This window comes from Salvelinus namaycush, chromosome 35 (genome assembly GCF_016432855.1).
Source record: "Salvelinus namaycush isolate Seneca chromosome 35, SaNama_1.0, whole genome shotgun sequence".
In the NCBI taxonomy this organism is placed as follows: domain Eukaryota; kingdom Metazoa; phylum Chordata; class Actinopteri; order Salmoniformes; family Salmonidae; genus Salvelinus; species Salvelinus namaycush.
In genome coordinates this window covers 21,715,327-21,722,392 of record NC_052341.1, presented here as the reverse complement: position 1 = coordinate 21,722,392, position 7,066 = coordinate 21,715,327, and the positions used below count along the sequence as shown (strand labels likewise).

General features: G+C 44.0%; 1 pseudogene; it reads left to right on the top strand.

Moving 5' to 3' along the window:
* The first annotated feature begins 4,544 nt into the window (after positions 1-4,544).
* Positions 4,545-6,754, top strand: LOC120029634 (annotated as a pseudogene).
* The last annotated feature ends 312 nt before the right edge of the window (positions 6,755-7,066 follow it).

The window sequence follows — 7,066 nt, the reverse complement described above, 5'->3', positions numbered from 1 at the left end:
CCCCAAACCATACATTTTTGTAGGCTTTCCTGTGCAATAGGAAGTAACTAAATGCACCCAAATTTCAAAAATGTCCTGTGTGTGTGTGTGCATACACGTGTGTGTGAGATCGATAGAGAGAATTCAAATTTTATTTGCCCCTGAGGAAGGAGGAAAAAACAAACAAGAGAAAGTGTTCCATGGGACAGGCCAAGACTCCGGTCAGGAACGATTCCCGTTTAAAACAGAAGAATTTAGCTTCAAAGAACTGAACTGTCTGTGAAGCTCACTACTAATGTGTTGCATCAATATGCTGCCACCTGATAAATGGCACTGCTTGGTTTAAATGGCAGCCCAAAATGAATGTGCTTTTTCCACATTCATAAATACAACTATTTATGATTGTCTGGTAGTGTTCATATTGAAGATAAATCCAAGTAACGCCACCATTTGGTGAGATTAGATTAGATCACCCCAACACCAAATGCTCAACCCCCTCAAACGTGTCCCTGCTAAAATATCTGTTGTCAGTCAACATACAGTATATCTGTTGAAGTAAAGGTGGCATAATGAAATGAATATGGCTTTGATATTATTGTTTCATGGCATTAAAATAGAGGAAGATCTATGCACACACTCCTGTGATCGCTATAAAACTCTCTGATGTATACTAACTAATCAAGGGGGCAGACCTGCATCTGTGGCACTGACTGAGACAGATTGCTGCCGTTAATGTGAAGAGCAGATACTAATGCACCAACGTCACTGTCAAGCTGTTTAAAAAACACCTCCGACAGACATGAGTCACTGCCTCCGCTGAAAGATGGAAATGTGTCTCGTCTCTCTTAAAAGCATGGCTCGATCTGAAATGGTATCCTATTCCCTATACTGTGCACTGCTTTTGACTGGAGCAATCTATTATTATAGGGTGTTATACTATGAAAGACAGACAACGTCATCATTGTCTTCCAGTCTGAGTGTTTCTTCAGTGAACTGGGTGATGATGTTTTATTATGCAAGTGGGTCTCCAGCTTCTACACCCTGTGATTATAAACTGCTTATTTACAATTCAATCGTGTGTTTGTATAGCTGCATCAGTGAATGTGAACCCAGAATTTTAATTGGGTTCAGTCACTGGAGCTGTTGTTGATTTCAACGGACCTGCCTTCCACAAGACCAGTTGTCTCGGAAAAGAGACATAATTGTTATTTTCTATAGAAATATGTTTTCAAATGTGCGTGTGTTTGTGTGCGAATGCTAATGCATGTGTATATGCAAGTGTGTGTGCATGTCTGCATAGGTGCATACTGTCTGAGTGTACCATAGGATAGTGTGCCTGCTGGGTCCTTCTCCAGTTTCCAGTCTCTGCTCAGTTTCTGCCTTTTTCAAAGCTGCCTAATTAATCATGCATTATTAAGACAGAGCTGAGCTGGGGAGCGTAATAGCCTTCACTGCAGTCCCAGCACAACACAGGCACACACAGGTCCTAATGACTGCTCTGTGTGTGTGCGTGTGTGTCGGTGTGTTGGTGTGTGTGTGTCGGTGTGTTGGTGTGTGTGCGTGCGTGCGTGCGCATGACTTGAAGGGCATCAGCGGTCAGAGAGATAACTTGTAGCAGTACTTGTTACTGCTCTCAGGGGTGAAGCGCTTGAAACCTGCGGTACTTCTCAATGAGCCTCAAATCCATTTTAAATTGCACCATCTGTTATTGGATACACCAGGACACGACCTTAGCTCATCTTTTCATTGGTCTCATCATTAGGATGATATATCTCTGTCAACTGAAAAGCAAGGGACATTTGCATATTGAGTGTTCAATTAGGTTTCTCTACACTATTCTATTCTATTCCAAACCTAACAACAGTGGTTCTAAAGCGGAATATAATAAAGAGAGGTAAAAAATAAGGTAATATTTGTGGTTGTATGGCCTCTCGGTGTGTGTCCATCTCTGACCTGGCTTCTCTCCCCTGACCCAGATGCCAGGGTGTGTGTTAGGGTTAGGGTTGAACCAGGATGTGGACATGAAGCTAGGGTTAGGTTTAAGAGGGTTTCTGTTTGTATCAAACCTTGGGTTGCACGGGCCTATTGCAACTTCCTGCTATGTCTGCATATGTATATGGCAGGTCAGTCTGGTCTGGAGAGGATGGGGGAACATGGGCTGGTTGTTTGCCTGAGGCATCAATGGAGGCCGAGAGCTCAGAGGGGTCACCTGCGATGGTTCAATGAGAGAAAGACAAGGGTTGATTAAGTGCTGAGGGTAAACAAGTAAAACACATTATAATAATAAAGCATGCAAGCTGGAACAGTAAATTCATAGATAAATAATTGAATAAGTAAATAATATAGTAAAACTATATTAAAATAAAGGGATTAAGGGATTAAGTGCTGCAAAAATAAGTGCTTAATATAATAAATAAATAAATATAAAAGACAAAATGTGGAAAACCTGTAACGGTTTTCTTCCGTTGGTGAAGGAGAGGACCAAAATGCAGCGCGGCTAGTGTTCAACATGTTTAATAAACAAAGGGACGATGACGACGACGATAACGTGAACACTATACAAAATACAAAATAACATACGTGAAAACCGAAACAGTCCTATCTGGTGCAGAACACAAAGACAGAAGACAACCACCCACAAACCCCAACACAAAACAAGCCACCTAAATATGGTTCCCAATCAGAGACAACACAAAACACCTGCCTCTGATTGAGAACCATATTAGGCCAAACATAGAAACAGACAAACTAGACACACAACATAGAATGCCCACCCAGCTCACGTCCTGACCAACACTAAAACAAGTAAAACACACAAGAACTATGGTCAGAACGTGACAAAACCACTGTTTGGAGCATCAGTCACGCCCCACAACCAGCATTGTAGGCTGCAGCAAGCTAGGCTGCAGGGCTACACCCACACCTGAGGCCACATGGCCTTGTTAGGCTGCAGCGCACCTGAGGAAATCTAAGGGGCTGCTTTTGTTCAGTACAGGGGAGCTCCTGGCTGGACGCCGGAGGCTGACTGCTACAGACATTTGTTTAAAGCCCTGGACACTGTGTTCTTCACTGGAAGAAGGGACTGGACCTCAATGTAAGCTGGGTAGCTGTCCAGCAAATGTTCTTTAAAGTTAAGGCTAACTCTAGGTTAGGTTAAGTAGAGTGGGAGAGTGTTTTGTTTTCAGTTAATGTTTGAGAACCAGCTTTGTGAACTTTTTATTTTGAATAATTATGCCAGCCTAGCCTGGTTTAAGCTGTGCCCCTGTGTGTTGGACTTCTGTCATTGTTCCTCCTCGATGCCTTCCTACCAGCCATACCTAGCGAGTCGTTGCAAAAACTAGAGACAAAACAAGGCAGGGCAAATAAATACATAATTTTTTCCTGATCTTACTCCTGGTGTTGGTGGCCCCTCTGGATCTCGTAATTTGTCCCTGACCGACCCCTACAGGTCAAGGTTAGATATTCTTATTTATTTCCCATTCAAGCCAAGTGGAGCTAAGGTCTTGAGTTTGGCTTTCCACCTGGATTCGGAAGTTCTTCTCTGGCCTATGGTCCAGGAGGTGTTCATCTCCAGACCGGTGATGCTGACAGAGGTTGTGGGGTTGAAAGTTAGGGTTAGGATTTAGGCTCTCTGGCTCTCTCTTCTTCTGTCAGCCTACCTACTCATCAGACACCCTGTCTGGCTGCCAATGTTCTGCCATGCCCCTCTCCTGTTCCTTGTAGAGGCCTTCACGGGTCCAAAAAGTTAGACCCGTTCTGAAATGGATCTAGGGCTTTCCCACCCAGACCCAATAAAGAATTGTTTTAAATATAGCGACCAGTTCCGAAACGGACCCGAGGAAAACTAGACTCGTTACGTATAGAGCTGGTCAGATCAAGACCCGGGCAGATTAGAGCTAACCGCAATTTTTAAAGCGCGAGGGAGAGGAGGTAGAGATAGGTCTCTCTAGCAGGGTCCGTGCTATGTGTGTAGGCTGTGTGTGAGTGTGAACGAGTGACATGGGGAGCAGGGAGGAGGGAGAGGCGTGCGACAGCAACCAACCAAGCAGTGTCTCGACACAATCCTGTCTCGGGGCTCAACGGACAAATCCTTCGACCTCGTGGCTTGGTTTTTGCTCTGACATGTACTGTCAACTGTGAGACCTTATATAGACAGGTGTGTACCTTTCCAAATTATGTCCAATCAATTGAATTTACCACAGGTGGACTCCAATCAAGTTGTAGAAACATCTCAAGGATGATCAATGAAAACAGGATGCACCTGAGCTCAATTTCGAGTCTCACAGCAAAGAGTCTGAATACTTATATAAATAAGGTATTTCTATTTGCAAAAAATTCTAAAAACCTGTTTTCACTTCATCATTACGGGGTATTGTGTGTAGATTGATGTCGAAAAATTCAAGGGTTCTGAATACTTTCCGAATGCACTGTAGGTGTGGTGTTAGTTGGTGCAATTTTTTCCTTTCCCCCTTCCTTTTGATTTTTATATTACAAAATGTAACATGATCGACCACACACTCCTGCACATTAGGTGGCAGCATGCACAAACAAAATGTGCCAACATCATGATACCAAAGAAGAAAAAGAAAAAGAAGAAGACGTGGTCCATCAATCCATGTAGCCTATCATGTCTGCCAGTAGCTCTCGAACTCTCTAGGTCGGCATTCTGCCTTCTCCCTACAGCTTTCGGCCATTAGCTTAGCCCACGACTACCTCGTGTGAACTACAATCCTGACGCTGTGTTTTAAAGTTTAGAAACCTCAATAACCATCACTTGTGAAACAGCTTATCTTTCATCAGCGAGAAATAATCCTTAAAATAAAAAACATACACTTACTGTAGCAGTTTTGAACAGATCCATACAGCTATGGTATGGGTGCCTCCATCTGACAAAACTACATTTACGCTACACTTGCCGAGTTACGCTTACACACAGGTGTTTGGACCATGCTAGATAGCTAATTAGCATAGGTGGTTGCCTCTTGTCCTCCGTAAACAAGCACTGTAACATGGAGATATGGCCGTGTGGGAACACTAACCCTATCAAGGTGTGTATCAATTTAATTTTTTGGTTTTTGAAAAAGATTTCACGCTGATATAAAATATAAACTCCTTATGTTTCCAAAACAGTACCGCAAGCGATGCGTGTTAATGTTCAGACCGAACTTCAAAAAGCCCAGCTTAAAAAATATACTATCGTCAATAGGCGCTAAAGCAGTTAGCATCTATGAATGGGGTATTCTGTCAAAAACAATGTTGAAAGGGGGATAATGTTAGCTACAGTAACTTCGTTAGGTAGGCCTACGTTGGTTGGAGAAAAAAGTACATTAGGTCTTCTTACCCTTATGTTTAGCCAACTGTACAACGTTTCTAACGGAAAATGCGCCCTTCTGCTGCTTGACTGGCAGAGCCCACAAAGGAGGGGAAATTAACCTAAACCACTATAGTTTTTTAAAGTTTTTTTGTCAGGTATAGTTAACTTTTATTTTATATCAAATGGCCCGAGTTGCCCGCCTCCTAAAAAAAACACTCAACCCCTCTGACGTCAGAAATTACAGACCAGTATCCCTTTTTTATGTTCTTTCCAAAACACTTGACCAACTATCTCGCTCTCTCTCTCTTGACCCTAACCAGTCCAGCTTCACAGCGGGTCACCCAACCGAGACTGCTCTTCTCTGTCAGAGAGTCTCTCCGCACAGCAAAAGCTGACTCTCTCTCCTCTGCTCTCATTCTCTGAGATCTATCCGCTGCTTTCTACACCGTGAACTATCAGATCCTCCTCTCCACCCTCTCACGGCTGGGTGTCTCATGCTCTGCACATTCTTGGATTGCATCCTATCTGGCAGGCCGCTCCTACCAGGTGACTTGGAGAGGATCTGTGTCTGCATCACGTACTCTCACTACTGGTGTCCCCCAGAGCACAGTTCTAGGTACTCTCCTCTTCTCCATATACACCAATTCACTCAGCTCCGTCATATCCTCACATGGTTTCTCCTATCATTGCTATGCGGATGACACTCAACTACTTTCTCCTTCCCCTCTTCTGACACCCAGGTGACAACATGCATCTCGGAGTGCCTGGCAGATATCCCAGCTTGGATGTCTACCCTCAAGCTCAACGTCAACAAGATGGAGCTGTTCTTCCTCCCGGGGAGGGACTTCCCGCTTCAAGACCTCTCCATCACGGTTGACATCTCCATGGTGTCCCTCTCCCAGAGTGCTAAGAACCTTGGCGTGACGCTGGACAACACCCCGTCATTCTCTGCAAACAACAAAGAAGTGACTCGCTTCTGCAGGTTCATGTTCTACACAACATCCGTAAAATACGACCCTACCCCACACAGGAAGTGGCGCAGGTCCTAATCCAGGCACTGGTCATCTCCAGTCTAGACTACTGCAACTCACTGTTGGCTGGTATCCCCGCTTGTGCCATCAAACCCCTGCAACTTATCCAGAACGCTGCAGCCTGCCTAGTGTTTGACCTTCCCAAGTTCTCCCACGTCACCCCGCTCCACTGGCTTCCAGTCAAAGCTCACATCCACTACAAGACTATGTTACATGCCTATGGTGCAGCAAGAGGAACTGTCCCTCCCTAACTTTAGGCTATGCTCAACCCTACACTCCAACCTTTGGTCTCTTAGCCCAGTCCAAGCTCTTTTCTGTCCTGGCACTGCAATGCTGGAACCAGCTTCCCCCTGAAACTAGAACAGCATAGTCCTTGCCCATCTTCCAAAAACATCTGAAAGCTTACCCTTTCAAAGAGAATCTTAAATAATCTCACAGCACCCCCCCCCCCCCCCAAAAAAATGTTTTGCCTTTTGTGAACTAACACCTGTACGTTACTTTTTTAATCCCCTTACTAGCTCGGACTTTACTGAGAGCTACTTTATTGAGGAAAAATGTACTTACTGTGATATGTGGTTGTTTTAAGATTAATGCACAAAGTGTAAATTGCTCTGGATAAGAGTGTCTGCTAAATGACTAAATGTAAATATCACTCAAATATGCAATTAATGGTGGTTAATATTGAGCAATATCGAGAGGCTACCCTCACACATCTGAAATTATATGCTTAATTGATGTTTAC